Source organism: Peromyscus californicus, unplaced genomic scaffold (assembly GCF_007827085.1).
Source record: "Peromyscus californicus insignis strain IS unplaced genomic scaffold, ASM782708v3 Scaffold_11__1_contigs__length_118956290, whole genome shotgun sequence".
NCBI lineage: Eukaryota > Metazoa > Chordata > Mammalia > Rodentia > Cricetidae > Peromyscus > Peromyscus californicus.
The window spans coordinates 34,666,696-34,691,771 of NW_026294402.1; the positions used below are offsets into that span (position 1 = coordinate 34,666,696).

At 47.0% G+C, this 25,076-nt stretch overlaps 2 long non-coding RNA genes across 3 annotated transcripts; one reads left to right on the forward strand and one right to left on the reverse strand.

Annotated features, from left to right (window-relative positions):
* Nucleotides 1–3,636: 3,636 nt before the first annotated feature.
* On the reverse strand, nt 3,637–11,457 carry LOC128122025 (uncharacterized). Of its 2 annotated transcripts, none has more exons than XR_008222315.1 (4): nt 10,964–11,457; nt 9,952–10,048; nt 6,253–6,331; nt 3,637–5,504 (listed from the first exon to the last, which is right to left on the reverse strand). It is a non-coding gene; the product is annotated as an uncharacterized LOC128122025 (long non-coding RNA). The 2 variants fall into 2 exon arrangements; XR_008222316.1 differs by having other exon boundaries at nt 9,813–10,048; nt 10,964–11,072.
* On the forward strand, nt 11,392–24,726 carry LOC128122031 (uncharacterized). Its single transcript, XR_008222317.1, has 3 exons — nt 11,392–11,503; nt 15,390–15,469; nt 21,543–24,726. It is a non-coding gene; the product is annotated as an uncharacterized LOC128122031 (long non-coding RNA).
* Nucleotides 24,727–25,076: the final 350 nt, after the last annotated feature.

Below are 25,076 nucleotides of genomic sequence, written 5' to 3' on the forward strand. Positions count from 1 at the left end.
AACACTACAATGAGCAACCCAACCGTGAGTGCCTCTGTGAACACCAGCGGTGTTTTGAAGAATGGCTCCTACAGGCGTCATTGCTGGGTGAACACTGTAAGTCCCACTGTGCTCTGAAGCATACAAGGGACAGCAGGTACCGGAGCTCCTGTGCAGACCCAGTGCCCTGGGAACTGGTCCAACCCAGTCTCCCCTTAAGCTGATGCTTGGAACATCATCAGCCTTTGCATTCAGAGTGCAGGCCACACACCAGGTCTTCAGAGCAGAGCACTGGACTGGTTCCAAGAGAATGCTCCAAGCAGTCAGAAGCAAAGGTGCTGATGAGCCAGGGTCTGCTCTGCAGGGTGTCCAGATCCTTTGTGGTGACAGCCTGGCACTGAGCAGAAGCCTCTCCTTCCCTTTCCTCTGAAGCTGAGTGTGAATAGAATGATCACATGTCAGCTTTGTGTCTTCTGACCATCGTAAGCACCAGTGACCATCCTCCCTACATGGAATAAACAGGACAGAGACAATGAGCGGGAATAACAAAATCATCATCACCCACATCTCAGGTAGGATGACAGCACCCTAGGGACCATGCAGGAAGGACTGACATTCTCCCTTCCTCCCTTGGCCAGTAGTACAAACCTTTCATGGCAATTGATCAGAGTTCACAGCCCTCCCTCCTGGCCTGAACCCCACTCCCCACAGTGTCCTCTTGATACCTGTGTCTAGTCCTCAAATCCCCTGCCATGTGGGAAAGAAAGCACATGACATTACATTGTTTGTGTCTATGCTTCAGGGAGTTGAGACAGGAAAGAAGCTTAAGGCCAAAAAGGCATGGAGTCAAGATTTTCTGTTCTCTCTTTTCTTTTTTTCTTTTGGCATTGTATTTATTTCACTCCTACAGTCATCAGCTGTCGAGTAAATTGAAAACACAATAAACCAGAAACAAAACCACAAAGACAAAACAGTGAGCCCTGTACCTGACATTTCTGTCTCAATGTTTTGAGTACCTCTGCTTGGCTCTCCTTAATTCCATTAAAAAGAACTGCATCCCTATGCATTAGAAAAAAAAATCATTGAGGAAGCTGTAATAGAAAAATAGAAAATGAGGGCTGCTCATCCAGAGGTCCTGAGTTCAATTCCCAGCGCTCACATAGTGGCTCACCACTGTGTATAATGGAATCTGATGCCATGTTCTTGTGTGCAGATGTACATGTAGACAAAACTCTCATATACATAAAGTACATAAATAAATAAATCTATAAATTAAAAAAAAGAAATAAAATGGGACATGGAGAGATGGCTTCATGGTTTTACAGAGAACTCTAGGTTAGGGTCCCAGCAACCACATGTGGTTTACAATCTTTTGTAATCCCAGTTCCAGGGAATCCTACACTCTCTTCCTACATCCACAGGCACTGCATGAATATGTGCATACACAGACACACACACACACAGGCGAAACAATCATACACATAAAAACAAACAAATAAATAAATATAAAATCTGCCAGGAACAGTGGGTATCATTAGTCAAACACTGCTGTGAATGCATTTGTAAATCATTGAGATATTCACAGCTCTTTGTGGCAGGTGCTTTTATTGAATGGATTTTAAATGGCACCCATGTGTTGCCCCTGTTTTATAGGTAAGAAGCAGAAGTTAAAAGAAGTTGAAAACACTATGCATGGTCACAAGCCAATACATTACAGGATTTGAGGACAGCATCTTGACCCCTGAGCCTAAGTGACTGGCCACAACATCTGCCTTCATTTTTTTCATATCACCATCCAAGTTTTACCCAATGCATGCATGTACTTAACAGTTATACTGAAGCATGCAAAGCAAATATACTCTGCCCCCCCCCATTCTCACTTATCCTATCAAACATTCTCCGTGTTTCTCCCCCAGACACTTAATGATAATTTGCATATTAATAGATTCACTGAAGCCTCACGGCATCATCTACAATTTCCTTCCACTGGTGTTTTGTGTCCTCTCTATTTCCGGTTAGCACGAATAACACTAAAATGAACTAAAAGCCTCCAGCGTTGGCTTTAAAAACTACGCATTTCCTCAGGAGAAATTCCTGGGAGTGGGATTTGCCGCTCTTTTATTGCCTTTCAGAATATTGTACCAATATATAGAGTGCTACCCGAAGCTAATTTGTAGGCTAATTTCATTGATTACTCTTTGAAATTTGCCTAGTGGAGCCCTTTCCAACAGAAATGCAGGATAAATGGAGCACTGTTACGGTTATGACTGTGGTGAAATGTGAGTCGCTGCCAGCATCATATTGTCAGGAGCCGCCCTGCACTCCTTCTTCCCCTTCCCACCTGCTTCAGCATCTCCTCTGAAATCAGGGGCTGATTTTGTATGCCTTACAGGACATATCATGGAGATGCAAACTGGGGAAGGTGCGTCCTTCAGATACTGACTGATCACACTAAAATTAGTCTTTCTGTTGCTTTCTCAACTTCTACATCCTTCTAGCAAATTCTCGTGGAATTTTGACTCCTGCCCCTCAACCCTTCCACATCATTGGCCTCCACTTCAACAGTCTTCCTTCCAAACATGATGCCCCCCCCACACACTATTTTTTAATTGAAACTTTTTTTCATACAATATATATTTCAATCATGTTTTTCCCTCGGCCGGCTCCTCCAAGATCCATCCCACCTCCCAACCCACCCAACTTTATGCTCTGTTTCTCTGTCTTTCAAATATATATATATTTTTAAAAAAACTTTAAACCGTGAAAATAAAGAAACAAAAACAAAAATCAAGACAAACAAGCAAAAGACAAAACAAAAAAAGGCCAAAACGAAGCAAAATGAAACAAAAATCCACAAAACATCATTGGTTTCATTTTGTGTTGGCCAACTACTCCTAAGCGCGGGGCCTGCCCTGCAGTGTGGTGGATATACGCAGTGAGTCTCTGCTGGTGGAAACTGAGTTTTCCTTTGCCAGCAGGCATCAATTCCAGATTGCCTCTTTGGTAGGAGTGGGACCCTCAGCCCAGGTCCCCACCCCTAGTGCCGGGACTCCATCTGACCTGAACCTGGTTCTGTGTGTGCTGTCACAGTCTCTGTGAGTCACATGTGTATCAGTTCTGTTGGTGTCTGAAGACTGTTTCCTGAGAGTCACCCACCACCGCTGGCTCTTACAATCACCCCCCTCCCACCGTTCTGCACAGATCCCTGAGCTTTGAGGGGAGGAGTTTGGTAAGGATATCCCATTGAGGGCTGAGGCCTCTGAAGTCTCTCATTCCCTGTTCAATTGCCACGCCCACTTTTAATGCCAACATGCTTGTTCTGACCCTTGCCATCACTTGCCAATATGCTAGTTTTGCCGCGGGACTCCTGTTGTTCCTTGAACACAAAATGTCCCCACGGGGGTCACGTGTTTGAACTCTTGGCCCCCAGCTGGTGGTACTTTTCAGAAGGTCACAGAACCCTTAGGGAGGTAGAGCCTCGTTGGAGGAAGTGAGTCACTGTGGGTGGGCCTTAACGTTTTACATCTGCTCTGTGATCCCCTGTCTCATGCTCCTGCCACAAGAGCTCTCCCCCACCCCCCACCCCCCACCCCGCCCCCAGCCTTGATGAACTGTATCCCCTCCGACTGTAAGCCCTTCCTTTCTTATGATGTTTCTTATCAGGTGTTTGTCAGAGCAACAAGAAAAGTAACGGACACAACTCCCTTCCTACTCTGGTGCCTCCTCCACACAACTCCCAGAATAAACTTCCTGACATACAGCCTCACACCACGTCGTTCATCAGCCTCCAAATGGACACCAGTGTTCAGTAGCCACCGAATGGCACCCAGACACTGGTATGTGGCCCACTCCAAACTGTGAACCACCCCCGAGCCTTGCTGTCCATTGGCCCTTCCTATCCTGGTCCCCTGGATCCTTCAGCTCTCCTGGCAATGTCTTCTCAGGTTAAACCCAGTGTCTCTGCTGGATGAGTTACTCCAAGAAGAAGCTTGGGCACCAGCTTTATTCATTCGTACCCACTGCTTTGAATCACTGTTTTGGCTCAGAGAGCAGTGGAACATCTCTTACACATCTTCAGAGCCACCAGCTAGTATTATGACACAGCCTAGTAGCCACTTTCCTGCCTCAGATCTTGCCAACTCTCTCACACAACTGCTAGCGTGAGCTGTCTGTGTGCAGATGGGTCTCATCCCAGCCAGCTCCCGTGGTCTCTGTAGGGTGTCATCCCAGGTCCTGTAGGAGAGCGAGTCTCTCTCTCCCCATGAAGTTCATCACCTCAGTGCTCTATCCCAGTGACCCAGTGCATCTCGTCCTCTGCCCTGGCTTTATATACCTCTCTATAGGCCCCTAAACACAAATGTTCTCAGGCACCATTGTGCCATCCCACATGGGCTGACGTCTCTGGGGCATCACTCGGTTGTTATATATTCTCCCAGGCAGCCCCCTGAGACCTCCACAGATGGCACTAAGCATCAATGATTGATTGTATTTTGAGAGTGTTTAGGTTTAGGCTTACACTGTTTCACTGATGGGCCCCTCCTAGACCCAGCCTGCTCTAGGGCAGGGACCATGTTTGATCTGCTTGGCTTGCCAAATGCCTGGTTTTGTCTTTGGTGGTTACTTTTGGATGGATGTAAACAAGAGCTTTTCCTCCCTCAGTGGGATGGGCCAAACCTTCAGTCCCACAGTTTCACAAGAGAGAGGCAATCTGGATAGAACAGGAGGTTCTAACTGGAAATGCAAGCAGACTCCTGCCTTCCCACCCCTAGCACCATTAAGGGAAAAGGCTGGCACGTTCTCTGGGGACCTCTTGGATCAGGGTAGAAAATCAAGAAGAGGTTTGGAGCTTTTCTCCACATTTCTGTGTTTCCAGATTTAGGAGAAAAACCGGAGCAAGAGATGAGTGTCCAGGAAGCTACCAACACTTGTAGTTACTAGACCAGCAGGACGGCTCACCGTAAAGATGCTCAATGACCCGAGTTCAATTCTCAGGACCTACACAGTGCAAGGTAAGAACCCACTCCCATAATTTATCCTCTGGCCTCTACATGTATCCTGTGACACATACACACACATACACATACATGCTCATGTAATAAACAGATGTCATTAAAAAAAAACTTGCAGTTATTAACTGTTTGACTACTTTCAAAGGGCAAAACCCTCCAACATATTTAATGAGTGGTATTGCCTGGTCCTTCACATAAAAATACAGAATCAAAAGGGGAAGCAGGGCTGGAGCAGTGAGAGGCTGGATTTGGGGAGTGTAGAGCCACAGCTTCCTAAGGACCACAGTGTGTGCATACAGACAGCAGGTGCATCTTTCAGCAGAGACCCCTGGAGGCTGGTGCAGGGAGTGTGGGGGACGCTGGAATGAGCTGTTGCTGTTGCTGCTGCTGCTGCTGCTGCTGCTGCTGCTGCTGCTGCTGGGTGAAGAATCCTGTCGCAGCAACACAGATGGGAATAACGGGCACCAAGACGCTAACTCCCTCCTCTTGACTTCAGTCCTTCCCCACTCGGTGTCCCTGTAACAAAGGGACACCACAGAGGAATGAGCCCCAGGCTCAATGTCACAAGGCAGAACCCAGAACGCCTTATGTGCCGAAGACAGGCAACAGCTGTTAACCAGCATTCTTCATTCATTCACGCAGCCTCAGTTTTACTCAGGCATAAAGCGGTTTATCATGATCTGGAAATCCAGGCGCCCCCACCCGGACTTAGGGGTGAAGTTTGATTGGTATGCTTTCCTATAGGCCCCCAGATTGCTGCAAGCCACAAAAATATATGAAGTAGGATTTCAGCCGATTATGACAAGCTAATCATACCTGAAAGAAGCCAAGGGCCTTCCAGAGGTCAAGCTTAGGCTCAAGGTGTCTTAGCGATATTGGCTTCTGATTATCAGCCATTTTCTGCTATGAATTTCTTGTGTGCTGTTGTAGCTTTTCCATCATTCATTGGGCACCATTTCCCCTCTACTAAGGAATATTTAGGTAGCCTTCTGAGCAGTAACACAGCCAGGATCCCTAATTTCAGGCCTTTCTGTAATTATTGACATTAGCAGCATCCGGCCAGGACCATCCCCAGAGGGACAAAAGTATCTTATCAGAGACACCTCTGCACTCTCTAAGAACAGACTTAAGCATCCAGACTATCCGTTTGAGAAGGCCTGGTGGATGTGCTAATTAAGCTTAACTTTCTTCCTCTCCAAAGTCTTATCTCTAGTTTTAGATCCACCTTTAACTATTAACTCAGAACTAAAGGGTTTCTACTTACAGGTCCATCAAGCTGACTCAGGCTGCCCAGCCACCGAGTACACTCCCCCGCTCTGCCAGAAAGCAGTAGTCAAGATAGCCTGGACAGATAAGGGGCCAAAGGAAAGCAAGACAGTTTTATTTTCACTCGTCACTGATAGACTCCTAGCACTTTAACTAACCACTTCTAAGAACATAGTTGAGCACATAAAATCCCCCTTGCTCAGAAATTAACCGAATTTAGCACTCAGTCGATTCATTTCCCCATTAGTCACTTCCCTTTTGGGTTGCAGCTGATGGCTGGCAATTACTGCTCTTTTGTGTGGATCTCATTGCCTCTCCTTTTGACCCTGAGGGAATTCAAGCCTGGTGACCTCGCTTTAACCAGAGCATTGCTATTGCATAGGTATATAACTGTAAACCTCAGAGACTTGGGAGGACTAGATGAGAAGAGAAAAGAGAATGGAGGAACTAGATGGATAAGAACTGGAGAGGAACAAACTGAGATGGGGAAGAACTAGATTGAAGGGTTAGAAGAGAGGACTAGAGGAACGAGATGGAAGATGAGGAAGAGCCAGATGGGGAAGAACAAGATGAGGAAGAAGGAAATGGGAAAGGAGCTAAGATGGGAAGAAACTAGATGGATGAGAACCTAGATGGGGCAGAACTAAGACAAAGGAATTAAGATAGTCTTAGAGGGGTCAGCAGATAAATGTAAAGAGAAATTAGGCAAGAAAGGAGCTAGGCACGAGAGCAGAATAGAAGCTGTGTAGAGAGAGAACTGACTCAGAAGAATAAAATCAATGAACTAAAGAGCTCGGTGTACTTAGATTCTTTTCCCGAAAATAATTCACACCATTCACAACTTCTCTTCTGGGCCCTTCCCTGAGAGGAAGATTATTAAGGCTGGTCCATGATAATTTCTGAAACCAGACTTGTAAGAATTCACTCCCGATAGTGATACAACTTCTTAAATATAAGGAAAGGAGTGTGTATAACATCACTCTTGTCTTACAGTAGGAGTAACTGCTCTCAGGTTATGTTAACCCAAATATATTCATATTTCCTGCATATTAAAAAAAGTCTTATGTCACTAGTTGGTAAACTAAAATGAAACTACCCGGAGGGAAAGGATGTGCCTGCTTATGATTAGTTAGTCACCTAGAAGTCAAACCTCTGGGCATGACTGTAAGGGAGTTTCAATAGTGGGTTAATTGATGTAGGAAGACCACACTATGTGTGGGCAGCACCCCTCCACGGGCCATGGCCCCAGGCTGCAGGAGAAGGAGAGTGAGCTGAGCACCAGAATTCATCATGCTCTGCTTCCCAGACTTCAGATGCGATGTGCTCAGCTGCCTTGAGCCCCCAGCACCATGACTTCCTCACCAGGACGGACTCTGCTCTCCATCTGGGAGCCCAAGGAGACCCCCCTCTTCCCTAAATCTCTGTCTGGTATTTTATCAGCACAGTGAGCAAACATTCCAACATACTGCTCTGGTCTCCAATCATGCAGAGCCTCCTCCAAACTCAAGAGCCACCAGCGCCATCCCAGCACCGCCACTGGGAGGTCTGGGTCACACCGGAAGCTCTAATTCTGGTCTGCAGTGTTTTCTAGCCTGTAGCATGAATGTTAAAGAGTCTTATTAATAAAATCAAGCCTGAAGCCAGTTATTGGGGTGAACACTGGATGATCAGAGAGACAGAACAAGCCACAGCTATCTCACCTTGCCAATTCCTCAGCTGATCCTGTTTCCTCAGACTGGAAGCCTCTGTGTCCTCATCCCAATGGCTCTCAGCTGAACTGCTGCTAGAAGCCTGAACGCTTAACCAGCCAAACGCTTAACCAGGCAAATGCTTAACCAGCCTAATGCTCCTAGTTTCTGGTCCTCATGCCTTATAAACCTTTCTGCTTTCTACCACCACTCCCTGGGATTAAAGGTTTGCTTTCTGGGATTAAAGGCGTGATGAGTCACCATACCTGTCTATATCCTTGAACTCATGGATTTCTGCCTCTGGAATGCTAGGATTAAAGGCGTGTGCTATCACTGCCTAACTAGTGGCTTTTCTGTTCTCTGACCCCAGATAAGTTTATTAAGGTACACAATATTTTGGGAAACACAGTACCACACTAGCCTCCCTCCATTTCTTCCCCTAAGAACAGCAGGACTTCCTTCTGTAACTTCCCTTATTGCCGCCTTCTGCTTTCCCAGTCTCCAAATCCCTGCAACCAATTTCTCTAGGAAATCTTCTCTGTTAACATCCCCCCCCCCCCGGTATGTGGGCTGGGGAGATGGCTCAGTGGGTAAGAGCACTTGCTCTGCAAGCATGAGGTCCTGAGTTCAAATCCCCAGCACCCACATAGAAAACTAGGCCTGGCTACGCATGCTCGTAAACTTAGCGTTAGGAGACAGCGATAGGAAGATCCTGAGAACTGGTTAGCTAGGCAAAATAGTAAGCTTCTAATTCAGCGAAAGACCCTGACTCAAGTCAATTAGGCCAATAGCTATAGAGGAAATACACACTGGTGGTCATGAGTACTCAGACTCTCTAGTACAAGCACCGTTCATACATATCACAGACATACACAAATACATATAACTGGCACTGTGTCTAGTTTTCTGACTTGAACCTGAACAACACTGTTGGGAGGTGTTTTTAGGTTTGGCTACACTCTGAACATGTCTTTCAGTATACTAGAGACTTGATCTTCGGGCAATAAAATTAAATAATAAGATTAAAGGGTGGTGGGTCTTTAAAAGGTGGGGCTTGGTAGACTAGGTAATGGAGCATCCCTCTCCAGGGATTAATGCATTTTTGCAGGTCCCGGTGATTTCTATGAGCAATTTATTATAAAAGGGCAAGACTGCCCCTTTCTACTCTCTTGCTTCTGTCTCACCAAGGGGCATCTCTATTTAAATGTGCCCCCTTCCCTTTTAACTTCTCTGTCATGCTGTGACCAAATGGGGGGGAAGCCTTTCCAGATGTGAGTACCATGCTATCTGTACACCATCTGCCAGAATCCTGAGCCAACCACACTTCTTTTTTCATATATTACACACACAGCCTCGGGTTTTATAGCAACACAAAATGGAAGCAGGGAGCTTCCACTAAGGTCTGATTCCATTACTATTTATGAGTCATCTCTTATCACAGTGTACTGTAATAATAATGATTACTTACTGAGTATCTGTGCATATCTCACACCCCCTGCCTAGCCTGGAATGCATTCTCAAAGTCTTAGGATGGCCAGACCGTGTGTGACAACTCAGAGGCCCTGCAGCACCAGCCCAGATGATGCAGAGATCACATCACAGTTTCTGCAGGAATCATCCCACAGGACTCACTGACCAGCACCTTCCGTATCTTTCACTCCAGTTTCCTATTCGAAACCAATCAGTGAAATCCAAACATGTTCCCCAAACCAAACACATACGATGCCCTGCCTCTGGCCCTCCTCCAGCTCCCCAGGGCCAGCAGCATCTAAAAAGGGTAGCCTTTTTCACTCCTGATCATGCTGAGGCCAAAGCGTTTTCCTACTATACAAGAGACAGGTCCAGGATTAAAGCCGGGATCGATCCTGACCTGGCTCCTGCTGTCCGTCCATCACGTCTCACTTGGTGTTATTGTCGCAGGAGGGGGGGTCTGTCTCCCTACTTAGACATTTTTGCCTTTCTCCGAGTTGGGAAGGATGGCTAACCAACTTAGCATTCTCGGCACTCACGCGGGCACGGCACACTGCAGATGCTCCGCATCGTTCAGGAGCCGCACCGAGGAACTGTTTCTGAACAACCTCTGCCAGGCATGCGGCTGAGAAACACCTGGAGAGAGACCATACAATCCATTGACTGTTTTTGGAGAACGACTGGGCTTTCTCATTTTCCTTCTGGGCTATGGTGTCAGCTGAGGACACTGTCCTGGGAAGATGTGGAACAAGAGTGACATGTGTGTGCACCATGCGGTTACCCAGGAGTCAGGGGAGCCGGGGGATCGAAAAGAAGCAGGAAGCATGGCATTTTGGGGTTATATTAAAACGATCCAAGGCCCCAAATTCACCACCTCGGGCACTTAAAATTTTGCAGTAATTTGAAGTAAATGACTGCCTCCTTCTCCTCCTCTCACACAAGTAGTTCCAGTGCCTTTGCAAAACAAACAAACAAATAAAAAAAACCCACCAGTTTAAGAAGCTGAGGAAGGTGGAGCCCCAGAGCCCCGCCCCTTAGAAATATGAAGGACTCGCTTGTTCCTGAATGGCCACTAGATGGCACTAGTACGGAGCTGATTCAGAGGTCAGAGCTCCACATCCATACTTTCAAAAAGCCATCTCTTCCATCAGCCCAGGCCAGCGATACTGAGGTACACTGGACGCTCGAGCTTGAATCCGGCTGCACTTATAATCCCATGGCGAGCCTTTTATGTGATTGCAGAATTTATCATTAATAGCGCGTTTGCTCTGCATCGGGGACCTGAATTAGCAGAGGTTTAATAACGGAGAGCAGCCTAATGTTTACACTAAGCTAAGCAAGGTCACCCGGCTATTCAGAGAAATGACCTGAGCCGTCTCCCAGCAGGATTAATGTAAATGAAGCCTTTCGTTGATTAGCTTTGTTCAGCTGCCCTGCGCTTTCGAAATGGCAGGTTTCAGAGGATCACAGCTTAATTACATAATCATACAGAATAATATTTAATAAAGCACAGAGCAAACAAACACACTGGCAACATCATCTGGCTATTACCAGCGACCGGAGGCAGCTTGGTACCGGATTAATTCTTCAGTCTCGCAGAGGCCCAGTTAGAAAAGGATCCGGAGCACAATCCATAGGATGGTAAGGGTTAAACAGTACGTGGCTTCCAAGTACTGATCACAGTGCATAGGAAGTGTGCAATGAAAAAATAATAAATAATAAAAAAAAACCTTCCCTGCTCCCCAGTGACAGGCTTTCGAATCAATAATTAAAATGGGCGCCTGCAGTACCCCTGTGCAGACTGCATTCCCAGGGTTCCATTCCTTTGAAATTATTTCCCATCCACCACTCCACTTCACCTTGCAGGTCTTAGAACAGAGGAGAGATGCTGTGTGGGATGGGGGAAGAGGATGTTTAAAAATGCAGATTAAGGATCAATGCAGACCTCTGCATCCTGAGCTGGCCTTGCCCATGTGACTCAATCTCAGGAGCCTCACATTCCTCAAGACAAACGCTGTGCTAGGGTAGAGAGGGTCAGCATTATTCCTGCTGTGGTTTCATTACCTCCACCCTGGGGAAACTGGATCCCAGGTGAGGTCTGGTTTCAAGTGCGGGGGAGGGGGGGGGGGGACACGGCGGGGGGGGGGGGGGGGGGGGGACGGGGACGGAAGGACAGGGTGTGGTTTGGAAGGACAGGAAACCTCTGTAGATATCCAGGCGGTCAGAATAGATCTTGAGTTCTTGCTTTAACTCATAATCAGAAATCCAGGTGAGAGCCAGTTTCTCTGGAATGGAGTTTGGCATCAGGAAAAGCAGTTGGCTTGGAATCTCCAGACACAGACTCTGCCTGGCTCTGCTGTTGTTGTATAATGATTTATCTGGTCTTTGCTCCAGGTTTCTGGAAGCAAACATCTAAAACCTTTGCAATTTCCCAAGTGCTAGAAGCCCCTAACCTCACCTAAGTTTATGATAACGAGCTGGCTCTGGAGAGCCACTAGTTTCCAGGTAGGCCTACCATGAGACTGAGCCCAGAGTGGATGAGGAGTCAGTGGCTACATTACCAATTAGGTCTGATCATTAGCTCATTGAGCTTATTGGTTGGCGAATGCATTCATATGAAGAGGACTGAGCTTATTGGTTGGCGAATGCATCCATGCAAAGAGGACTGATGGGTCATGAGAAAGCAGCTTCCAGACTCTGCACTACGGCTCTTCCTTTGGTTGGTCCTGATTGTATCCTTTAAAATAAAATCCTAAATTCAGAACTTCCTTGAGTTCTGTGAGTTATTCTTGCAACTTAATCAAAATTGAGGGGGATTGTGGGAATCACTCGACCCAGATTTGTGGTCATTTTGTCAGAGAATAAGTGATCTATAGGTCCCATCTCCATCTACTAAGAGGAAAAACTCCATGGGGATAATATCTTTAAGTTGTGAGCTCTGTCCTAACCCCAGGTAGTTAATGCCAGAATGGATTGCAATTTGAATAGCTATTTACAACGGCCTGGCCTCTGACAAGCCACTCACCCACTGAGATTTATCCCTGCATCTATAAAAGGAAGCTGGCCATGATGATAGCTACAGCCACTAACAATGAGCTAGCACCAGCGAAGTGTTAGGAACACTGTCCAGTACTATAGGGAATGCTTTCCCATCTGCCTGGGGATCTCAGGTGAGTCCAGTTTGAGTCTCTCTATCACTAACGCGTCCTTTTGTTCCTTTGCCACATAGGATTTTAGTGAGGACTTGCTGAGGTCATCACTGTGAAAATGTTATGAGAAATCCATCAGAGCTGGAAAGTTAAGAGCATTTGTTGCTCTTCCAGAGGACCCGGGTTCAGTTCCCAGCCCTGACCAGGTGGCTCACACCATCTACAGCTCCAGTTCCAGGGGATCTAATGCCCTGCTCTGGCCTCCACAGATTAGGCATCCACCTGATACACAGATATATATGCAGGCAAAATACCCACACGCATAAATTAAAGATAAATCTTGTTTTAAAATGAAAAGAGAAAAGAAAATACATCATATTGCTTCAATAGTTTACCTTTTGTTCTAAGTTTTAAATATAGCACACAAAGATAGCCAAATTAGTTTTTACTGAGCATGGAGAGAATTTAGTATAGTCAGACCTGGGCTGGAGAGATGGCTCAATGGTTAAAAGCACTGGTTGTTCTTCCAGAGGACCAAAGTTCAAATCCCAGCACCCCTACCCATATGGCAGCTTACAATCATATGTAATTCTAGTTCCAGGGTATTCCGTGCCCTCTTCTGACCTCCTCAGACATCAGGCATGAACACATATACATATACACATCTGCAGGCAAAACACTTATGCACACAAATAAAAAAACACAAATATTTTAAGTAAAAATTTCCTTTAAAAAAGTCAGATTTAAAGTGATACAGAGGGATCAAAGAAATTTATTCCAGCCGAGACCAGGCAAGCCTGAGTCTGTGGGTAACTTCCAACTAGATACACGTTTGCTCCAGAAGCTGGGGAGGGAGTAGGCTGGAATGGCAGCTTGTGGTGAAGAAAGTCTTCAGTGACCTTAGGTATTCAGGAAAGCAAAAACTATCAATATCCCCGTCTCCTTGCCAAACAAAGTTTCGTAAAGCACAAGTCTTGGTAGGTTCTTACCAGACTCTCCCATCTTGTGGCAGTGAAAGGAGCCTGTTCCATTCGGAAGGCTAGAACCTTTGGCCCTATGCCATGTTTGCATCCTCTGTGTACTGGTTATGTCCTAAAGGCTTGTTCTCCAACTTGATGCTACTGGGAGGTAATGGGCCTTTAAGAGGTGAGGTCTACTTGTGGTGGTTCAGGCCTTTAACATCACTACGGAGGCAGAGACAAGTGGTTCCCTGTGAGTTTGAGGCCAGCCTGATCTACAATAGAGTTCCAGACCAACTAAGACTACATAGTAAGATCCTGTCTGAAGAAAAATAAAACAAACCCAACAAGGTGAGGGAGGCCTAGCATCTTTGGGTGAGTGAGGGTGTGTCTTTGAAGGAAATTGTGGGACCCCGGTTTCTTCTCTCTCTCTTCTCTGCTGCCGACTGTAAAGTAAGCAGTTTCGATCCTGTGCACACACCCACTGGATATGCTGCCTTACCACAGGCCTAAAGGCAATGGGTCAACTGCCTGGGGACTGGGTCTCCTAAATCTAGAAGCAAAAACAAACCTTTGGTCTTTATAAATCATGTCAGGTGTTTGTTTTGGTAGCAGAAGGGTTACTGATATATACCCTATTATCTCTAAGTCCACTGGGAAGAATGTCTCAACTCCTAGGTCTTTATCCTGAGATCACGAAAGAATAGATGCAGATGCCCTGAGTGAAGGGTATCACTGTTGGGGCTGGAGGAGCATGGGAGAGAGGAGAACACTGCATCCACCTGCTGCTGTTGCCATGGTGATTGCATGAGATTCATGCTCACCTGTTTGAAATTTCCTGACACTTGGTATGAAAGCAGTTAATTTGATGGTTGGTTCTTACATCTTTGCAATTGCAATGATTATCTGAGCAAGCGACTTGCTGGGAAGTCAAAATGGGGTCTCCAAGGAGCTCAGGTCTAAGGCATATTCTCCATATGTGTATATTCTCAGTCATGAATGCAAATGAGAGACCGGAACTAGATAGGATGGGAGACCTTTGGGAAACGCTGAAAGATAAGTGGACATCACCAATATTCCAGACAAAGAGAAGCGGGCACAGGTCATTGGACCGAGTCTCTGCTTGACCCTTAGCATGGGGACATTCATTTGTGCATTTAACTGTTCTACAAACCTGTCTTGAGAACTTCATAGGTTCTTTTCCCTAAATGAGGCACTAGTTCCACAAAACCAAATGGAATAATATCTACTCTCAAAGTACTGTTTGGAAGACAATGTAAGAAAAGGGACTGCAGATCTGGGGGAGGGGCAGGAGCCATCGCCAGTGAAATGCTGCTGATGAAATGGTGTGGAAGCAGGAGAACGTTGGTGTCAGCCTGGGTGACATAGTGAGACTGTCTCTAAAGCCAAGAGTTGGGGACACAGCTCTGTGGTGGAATATTTCCTAGAATGCCCAAGGTCGTGGGTTCAATCGCCAGCACTGGGGGGAAAAGTGGAGGAGCACTCCCACATTCGGGGTCAGTACCATCACTGTGTCCCTTTCCTATCTGGTTATTCACTCCGTTCCCATAACAACTAAGTAAGAGAGTTACCATCTCTCTGTTTTGCAGAGACAGACTAGTAGAGAGGGGTGTAAAATGGTAGGACTGGGATTCAAACCCAGGTCTGTTTCCAAATGGTCAGGTTCCCTTCATCATGTCACTCTGCCTTCAACTTGTGGAAATGTCCCTGCCCAAGTCAATCCTGACCATCAAGAAAGCTCTGCCTACACCCGATTGCCTTCAGCTTCCCAAGAGCACACGCAGGCATGGGTGAGGGCGAGCACACACACACACACACAATTTTGTTGTTTGTTTTCTTTGCCACAAGGATGAAAACGGGGATATACCCAAGATGTACACAATAAAGGAGTAAGATGGTCGAAGAGTAAGCCAGCCTTGGTCTGATGGGTGAGTCTCCATACCAAAAAAAAAAATTCATCATCCGCCCTATTATTGAGGGAACTCTTTCCCGAGGGAGATATAAACAGATGTCAAACCCCTTCTTAAAGGGAACTGTCTTAGTTAGGGTTTCTATGGCTGTGAAGAGACATCATGACCATGGCAACTCTTATAAAGGAAAACATTTCACTGGGGCTGGCTTACAGTTTGGAGGCTTAGTCCATTATCATCAGGGTGGGAAGCATGGTAGCATGCAGGCAGACATGGTGCCGGAGAAGGAGCTGAGAGTTCTTACAGCTTGACCAGCGAGCAATAGGAAGTGGTCTGAGTGTCACACTGAGTGAAGCTTAAGCAAAGGAGACCTCAAAGCCCACCTCCACAGAGACATACTTCTTCCAACAGGGCCACACCCACTCCAACAAAGTCACACCTCCTAATAGTGCCACACCCTGTGAGTTTATGAGGACCAATTACATTCAAACTGCCATAGGAACCAACAAAATCCAAAGCATAACTCCACCCAAGTTAGGTAATCAATGAGTTTATTGGGCCTACTTACAGAGCAAGTGAGGGTGGGTGAGGGGTTACATGGCGTGAAGGGGGTGACCCCCCAAAGAAGCTGCACTGTTGAAAAGTCTCACCTCAGCTTGGATAACTACCTCTCACAGCTGAGTAGATGGCAACTGAATGGGAAAAAAAAAGAAGGAAAAAAAGGAAAGGAAAGGACAAGACTGCTGTGGGATGTTCTCTGTGCTGTGAATGTGTTGCTCTGATTGGTTAGTAAATAAAGTGCTGATTGACCGGTAGCCAGGCAGGAAGTATAGGCGGGACAAAGAGAGAAGAGAATTCTGGGAAGTGGAAGGCTGAGGCAGGGAGACGCTACCAGCCACCGCCATGAGAAACAGATGTTAAGATATCAGTAAGCCACGAGCCACGTGACAACTTATATAGATTAATAGAAATGGGTTAATTTAAGATATAAGAACTTGATAGCAAGAAGCCTGCCATGGCCATACAGTTTATAAGTAATATAAGCTTCTGAGTGATTATTTTATAAGTGGGCTGTGGGACTGGGGTGGGGGTGGGGGTGGAGGAGAAAGTTTATTGTAGATAGATATACAGGAGAGCATAGTCAGTGGCAGGAACATCTGGGAGACATCTGTGGACATGCCCAGGCTAAGCTGGGCCATATGAGGGGGGAGGGGAAGAGAGAAGGAGGAACCAGGTGCAGCAGCCAGGACGCCAAAGGCACAAAAAGGGGAGGGTGACCAAAATGTCTGGATTATATAAGGAAGAGCCTCTGGGGGGAGGGCAGCTCAGCCCCTGGGCCGGAGAGTTCAGGGTAGGGGCTTGGGGTGTGCCAGCCATACCCTGTAATGGGTAGGAACTGAGGGATGCTGGGAGAACCTGGTGGCCCGGTCCAGCTTTGATATGTTAAATACGCACTTCAGCATTTGTCCTAGGTTTGAAATTTATCAGCCCCCCTTTTCTGTGAATTAGCCACAGCACTTTGTACTCCAGCACCTCCCAAGACCATGTGCCACCAGGGCAGAATTAGATATAATTGGCTGGGAGATGCCGGAGGGAGGGGCCAGAATCTCTCAATAACTCTCCCCGCCCTCTCCTTCTGTGAGGGAATGTCAACAGTCCACAGGCTTGATCCCAGGGGCCTCTTACAAGTAAGTAGCCACAGCTGCTCTAATGCAGACCTGGCTGTCATGTTCAGAGGATAGCGTCGCACAGCACCTACATTGTGTGAAATCTGAGCTCCTTGTATAACTTAAATACCATAGATGTCTTTTGGAAGCCCATTAAGTCAAGAAAGAGGTTGTGATGGGATGAAGGAGAAGGGAAGAGGAAGAAGACAGGGAGGGGGGAGGGGGAGAGGGAGAGAGGGAGAGAGAGAGAGAGAGAGAGAGAGAGAGAGAGAGAGAGAGAGAGAGGGAGAGAGAGAGAGAGAGAGAGAGAGAGAGAGAGAGAGAGAGAGAGAGAGAGAGGAGAAAGTGGGAGGGGACGGAAGGGAAAGAGAAAGAAAGAGAGGGGGAGGGGGGAAGGGAGCAGAAAGGAGGGGAGAAGAGTGGAGAGGAGGGGGAGGGGAGGAGACTTAATCCATTTGGGCTGATATAACAAAACACCAGGTACTGCATGGCTTATAAACAACAGGAAACGAGTAGTCACAGTGTCCTGCATGGCTAAATCCTAGAAACCTGACTGGGGTGACTCAGGAATGAACAACAGACACATATACGGAGAAGCTGGGATCCGGTGGGTTGTGCTCACTCTGATAGAGGGCACCTACTACCCACAACCCAGAAACTCAGCAAAAGTAGGTGGGGTTAGCTGGTCTTTGTGGGAGGTCTCTGTATGGGGCAGTCTCAGGGGTCAGTCATCCTGGAGCAGGAAGCTGTGGCTGCCAGTTTCCGGACATACTGTCAACATCAGAGCATGAACCAAAGTCTTGGCCAATTTCCTGAGCCTGACCAGGGGAAGGCTTTGCCAAGCCTCAGGGTTCTGGGACATTGGGTCCTTGATCTTGCCAGGCCCATGTCAACAATACACATTCATTCAGGATTTCATCCACTCCCCACAATCCGTGACTCTCTGGAGGCTGGACCAAAGGGCGGAAGGTCAAATTCCTCAGCAAGATTCTTTCGCTAGTGTACAGACAGACAGCTGTCTTCCCGTGTCCTCCCATGGCGGCAGAGGGAGCTCTGGCCTCTCTTCCTCTTTGTGTAGGGAGAGTTATCTGTCATGGAGCCCCCTCCACTGACTTCACATACACTTAATTGCCTTTTCCAAGACTCCACTATCACCTTAGGGGTTAGGTGTTTCCAACATTTGAATTCTGAGTGACACAATTATCCAATCCATAACAGAAAGAGAGGGAAGGAAGGAGAGGGGTGGAAGCAGAAGTAATTATCATTACTTTAAAGCCTGAAGTAAGAAACTGAATGGCTGCTGTCCATTATCCTGTGCCACCCGAATTTCTGCCACAGTTTGCGAGGGGAGGGCCATGCCACACGCCAGGTCTACCTTCAGACTATGTGTTTGGGGACGATGAACCAATGCCCTCCCACAGGACCAACTATTTCTGCCTTGAGTTTTTGCTTTAGAAAAAACACATATGGGACCGGGGAGACGACTCCGTGGCAAGAGCCTCAGCTACGCCAACAAGAGGGCCTGAGTGCAAATCCCCAGAACCCCTGTATAAAAGTCTCACCCAGCACTGTAGGGGTGGCCAAAAGCAAGAGGGTGACGTGGGGCTTGCTGGCTGCCAGCCCAGCTCCAGGTTCAGTAAGAAACTGTCTTGTGGGGGTGGGGAGATGGCTCAGGGGTTTAGAGCACTGGCTGCTCTTCCAGAGGACCTGAGTTCAATTCCCAGCAACCACATGACAGCTCACAACTGTCGTCTATAACTCTAGTTCCAGAGGATCTGACACCCTCACACAGATATATATGTAGGCAAAACATCAATGCACATAAAATGAAAACAAATTATTTAAAAAAAAAAGAAAGAAAGAAACTGTCTTGGAAGAGAGGGGTGAAGAGTGAAAGAACAATACACCAATATCCTCTTCTGTCTTCTACACACACACAGAGAGAAAGAGAGAGAGAGAGAGAGAGAGAGAGAGAGAGAGAGAGAGAGAGATGTGAGCATCCACATACATGTGTGCGTACACCACACATCATACTCATATACACATGGACATACTCTGACACACATGTACACGCAAAATTTAAAAGTAAGCAAGCACACCATCTACCACACGGCTCTGACTTCTTAAGTATTCTCCCAAATCCATACTGTTCACACAACTGAGCCTTGATGGTACAGAGAGAATTACTTTAAGATAAACTGGAAAGTTAGTCTTGTTCTCCCATGGGAGGGAAAAGCAAGAGTGGGGTCATCTGCCCACCCCTGTGGAGGTCCACTGTTAGTAGAACCAGAGAGCTGAAGAGCTGACCAAGACTCTGCCCTCAGGGCCCTCCAGAGCCCACAAAAGGGTTGGACCCCCACAGTATGGTTTGAAAGCAAATGAAAGAGGGGTGCTCCGCTGAGACAGGATGCAGGGGAAGCAGCAGACCTGGGGAGGCAGGGAAATGTTGGGCATGGAGATGCTGCACTGTGGGGGTCATTAAATGAAACAGAGACACCAACAGACCTGGGGCTCCAGAGACCAACTTGACCGAAGATGAGTGATTTGCCTGTGGAACAAGAACCTGGGCCGTGGCGTACCTTTATGTGAATGGATGACTGGATGTGTGAATAGCGGTCCTGTGAGCTACAACTGCAAGCTTCCCAGAGCCTACGTAACAACGCATCAGCTCCTAGGCTGTCCTCCAGGCTGGAAATTCTTGTTGATGTCCTGACGAGTTTACTTCTCAGGAGTGAACGCAACCGTCCACGGGAAGGATGATGCAACCTTTCCCTGTCATTTCAGAATCTCTAATCCTGGCGATGCCCTTGAACGTGGGTTTGCTTCCTGGTATCATATTGCCAATGGCGTAGGCTTTACTCCGCATGTCTATGTCCATGGTCACAAAGTGCCACCACAAGCTGCTTATCATCATTCCTCGTGGTTCTCGAAGCTAACAGTCCAAAAATCCTGGAAGGGGCACACTCTCTCTGAACTGGGTGACAAAAAATCCTGCCTCCTGCCTCTCTAGCTTTGGGTGGTGGCCAGCAGTGTTTGGCGGTCCGTAGATAGTCTTATCATCTCACAGTGTTCTCCCCATGTGTCTGTGTCCTAATTATCTGTCTTATAAAAGTATGTCATTGAAACAGCCTCCGTGGTGATATGAATAGGTGATGAACCCTTTAGGAGGGGCCTAAGGGGAAAAACTGTGACTCTGAAGGGCTACTGGGGTCCCAGCCTTTTCCTGTCCCTCTCTGCTTCGTCCTCTACCACATGTTCCACCATGATGTCCTGGGTGCATTATTGTCACCACAGAGTAACACAGCCACCAAGGTAACAGGGCCAGATGACCATGGACTGCCAATCAATCCTTCCTCTTCCTAAAATCATCTCAGCCACCCTGCCCCAACCCCTGCACTTTGGAAAGCTGGTGAACACAGTTTCCCTCCCCATGTTATACCTGCATCGCCACAATATCTTCTCTGGCGAGTTCCTAAAATCCCACTATTTTGGAAGTTGAGGCAGTAGGATCCCTGAGTTCAAGGCCAGCCTAGACTACATGGCGAGACCGTCTCAAGTAAGAAGAAATAAATAAAATCTTCATTCCTAACTGTACTATCTGCTCTGTTCCCTTATAACCCATTTGACCGACACCAGCCAGCGTGACCTTTGAATTATGTAAGATCTTGTTAGGAGAAGAGTCCCCCTACTCACAGCTAGGACAAGGTCTGAAGTTGGGGATGTAGCTCAGGAACACTTCCCTAGTTCAATCCTCAGCCTACAAAAGAGGGAAAGGGAGAGAGGGGGAGGTGACGGAGCTGGATTTACCACAGCCCCTGCCCTCTAAGCCTGCCCTCCCTCTTTCCTCTTGCCCTCTTGCTGTGACCTCTGTGGTCCCATGCAGCTCCTACAGAGGCTGATTCCCACCCAGGACATGTGTACTTGCTAACCCTGCTGCCCAGGGGCTCTTCTCCGGGCTGACAAGCTGCTGGCTCCTTCTCATTCTTTAGCTCCCACGTGAATGGCCAGCTCTTCAGAAAAGCCTTTCCCTGCAGAGTCAAGAAAGCTATCAGTCTCCCCATCAGCTCGCTGTCTTGTTCCAAAGCCCACAGGAAAATCTAAAACTAATTGCCCTCCCTCTCCACTTAAGCCCCTTTGAACTCTCCAGGGCCAAGAACAGAAACCTCATGGACGCACCTCAAGTGATGAATGATAGCTGAATGGATGAATGGAAGTGTGGACAGAATGCTGAATGAATAGAAAAAATATTTTAACTTCAATGGCAGACTCAGGGTTAATAATTCTAATATAGACAAGCGTTATTGATCAAGTAAAATATGACCTTAAAATGCTGAGCTGCAGACTCCCAGCCAAGAGCCAAGAAAACATACTGAGCCCAGACAAGAATAGACACTGGGTTTCTTTTTCTTGTTTTTTTCTTCCAGGGAAAATGAAGAAAGATGTTAAAAGCGAAAAGGACAGGACATCAGAGCCTGCAGATGTGACTGAAGGGCAAAGAGGCAAAAAAGTGGTGAGGAGGAGAGAGGTGGGTCAGGCGGCTTTTAAAGGACCAGGTGGACCTCGGAAGGAGATGGGTCGTGTTACCAAGGACAGCTGCAAGAGACCTCCAGGCACCAAGTCCAAGGACTAAGTCAGCAGTGTTCAGCTTCCCTCCCCTCCCCCCATCTTGTCTTCTTCCTCCTCCTCTTTCTCCTCCTCCTCCTCTTTTGAGTCAGAGTCTCATTACATAGCCCTGGCTGGGCTGGAGCTCACTCTATAGACCAGGCTGGCCTTGAACTCAGAGATCCACCTGCCTCTGCCTCCCAGGTGCCAGGATTCAAGACGTGTACCATCGTACCCTATTTGGTCTGTACTCTTGTTCTTGGGATATGTTGTTTGTTGTGGGGTACTTACCAGAGAAGACTGCTTGGACATGGGTTTAAGAAAGTCTTTATTAGCCAGCCAGTGACTACACTGGGTGTTCAGGATCTCAGTGTAGCCCTGCGCCTTCCTCACGATGAGCCTGTCCTGGGATGACATACTTCAGTTAACAAGAATAGTTAGCCAGAAGCGGAACTACAGAAGCCAAAAAACAATATTAGTACATTTACAGACTTTCCCAGAACTCTGGACTTGGATGGAATAGGCCTTTGTTTTTATTTTTGTCAGGTGGTGCTGTCTACGAGCTGAGTTTTACAGCCTGAGTGACACTTCCATCATGGAGTCAGTTGTGCTAAGGTCTGAGGCCCTGTTGCAGTGTGAGCAGAAATAAAGCAAAAACAGGAGAGAAGAAAGTGCCCAGGTAGAAATGGTTTACAAAATGACGCACAACCAGTAAAGTCTTTGCTTGGTAAATGACAGGGTTGCAGATGTCGTTTGAATGTTTCTCTAAAACTAACACATGGCCTGAATCATTTTGAACAGTGAAAACAAACCTTAACGGTGGAACTGAATCCTGTGTATCAAATGCTACGCACCCCTGGTTCACTCAGCGACAGTGAATAATGCTTGTAAAATGCCTGCACCACACCATATTAACATGGGGTTGATGAAGAGAGTCGCTTGCTGAGAGAGAGCCAGGAAAGTAGAAAAACAGAGAAGCAAGCTGTAGCCATTCTGTCAACAACCCAAGGACTTCTGGGCTAAGCCCTTAGCAGGCCTCTGGGCTCCCATGAGGAGCCAGGGAGACTAGTTGTCCACAAGGGGGCGGTATCTAGCCAATCCTCAGCCCAGTAGCTGAAGGAAGTTGAGTGACAGAGGTCAGAATTCAAGGTCAGCCTGGGCTACAAGAGACCTTGACTCTTAGGAAACAACCAACCAAACAAAAATAAACAGAGGGTGGTAAGATTTCTCTAAACCAGAAAACCCTCTGACTCACAAGCCTATGGCCATACTACCAGCTCAGCCCTTCCAGGTCATCCCTAAAGACAGAAAAGTCCTGCCCCCAGGCAAAGGTCTCTCTAGGGAAGGACGCTAGGCTGTTATGTCTGAAGCTGAGAGTCGGGACATCTTCAAATTCTCAGATCTGAACAAATCAGGAAGGTGTCCCTACCTCCTCCTAAATCCCGGCTCCCAAATCGTCATCTTGACCAGGAAAGAAAACGAATGATCTGACCAGCGCCCCAAGGGAAATAAAAGATTATCACTCCGACAGCAGTAAAACATGAACACGTGTGCGCCCCTTTTCCCTGGTGTGTAACTGGCATCTGCACACAGACACACACTGCACTTGTAGAATTGGGGTTCTGATTCTGAGGCTTTGGGAATTACCAGCAGGGGCGGGTGTCAATTCAGATCGGGTGCCCTTCTCCACAGAGTGTCTGCAGTAGTAGGGCTGGAAGCAAGCGAGCCTGAGACCTGGCGCTTCTGTGTTTTGGGAGGTGTTGATGCTGTTTGGTGGAGAGTGGGGTTATGCTGATGATGGTATAGGACTTGTGTGTCTATTTCCTACTTTCTCATTAGCTTTGGCATCTTTAGAAATAAACCTCCCCCAAGGCTGAAGAAGAAACTCAAGTGAAGAGAGTCCATCCTAAGGATAATTCCTGATATCCGTACTTAATCCTTGTAACTCCCAGGAAGTAGGCATCCTTATTTCCATTTCCAAATAGGAAAGCAAAAATCTCCAAAAGGCTGGTGAATCTTGGAGCCTGGATTTGATCTTGGTCAAAGTTCCTGCTGGACATTCTAGCTCCAGGGTAAAGAAGCTGATTGACTGAAATAAGGAGAGAGAACGTGCAAACGTAAGTGATTTTTCAGCGAAAGTGTAAAGGCAAGCACTGTAGGAAAGCTTGGTAATGACAATCAGGATCAGAGGCACACGGGAGGCTGCCCTGGTGTAACAGGAAATGCATAGCTCCTGAAGAGACCTCCGTGTCAAGCAGAGCCCAGCGGGCATTTGAGATGATGTCGCTGCTAGAGTCCTGACCTGCCTCACAGAATAGAACACTATGCATTATTTAGACCAGAACGTCCTTTCTATTTTTGCATTCTGAAGAAAAGAGTGTTCATGGCAAAGGCTGTTGGGTTTGTTTTTTGTTTTGTTTTTAAGCTTTTAGTAGATCAGAATTCCCCAAGCTATCTTTCCTTTAAATGATGAATCCAAAGAGTGGAAAAACGGATGTTTAAGTGCCCAGGAAACTGATTAACACATTTCACGGTATTTAGATTTCTGCCTCTAAATGAAAACAATACCTTTTTATTAGTCAAACAGTGGACATTTGGGTTCTGAGGTTTGAGTTTGGTGTGTGTGGACAGGAGAGGGTTCTATAAACAGCAGGGCATTACCAGGAAATCTAGCTTTTGTGTAAAATAATCTTGATATCCAAAATAGATGTGTATCAGTCATGTCTTAGGTAATAAGCAGTCTTTTCCTTATTAGCAAGGGTCAATATGAAAAGAAATCCAGTTCTGATGCATTCCATTACACAGAATTTAACTCAATCTACAGATCTTTCTCTGTGCAATTCAAGCATTACCTTCAAGAGACTTGTAATTTAAACTGGGCCTGATGGCACACCTGTAATCTTGTCACTGGGGAGGCGGAGACAGAAGGATGACAAGTCAAAGACTTACCTGGGCTGCACAGCAAGACCCTGTTGAAGGAGGAAGGGAGGAATTTCATCTGAAAAGCAGGACAGATAGACTAGTAATTATAGCAGCCGTGACCCAGCTAGGAGGGCTAAGAAGCACCTCCTGCTTCCGAGCCCATCTCGCAAGTCTCTCCCAACCTTTCGTCTGTTGTGTGTCCCCAGTCTGTCATTTAAGTCCTCCAACTCTCCTAGTGAATTGCCGCCCCCCCCCCCCAACACTGTCTTGTCCAACACACTGCAACCAAGCTCACCTTCCTAGCTCAAAGGCATGCTCGATGTCCAAGCTCCAGGTCCTTCCATGGATTTCGGTTACTTGCAAAGCTAGTCCTTGTCAATGTCCTCCACAGTTCAGCTAGAAACCACCACATCAACATGATGAGCACGACTCCA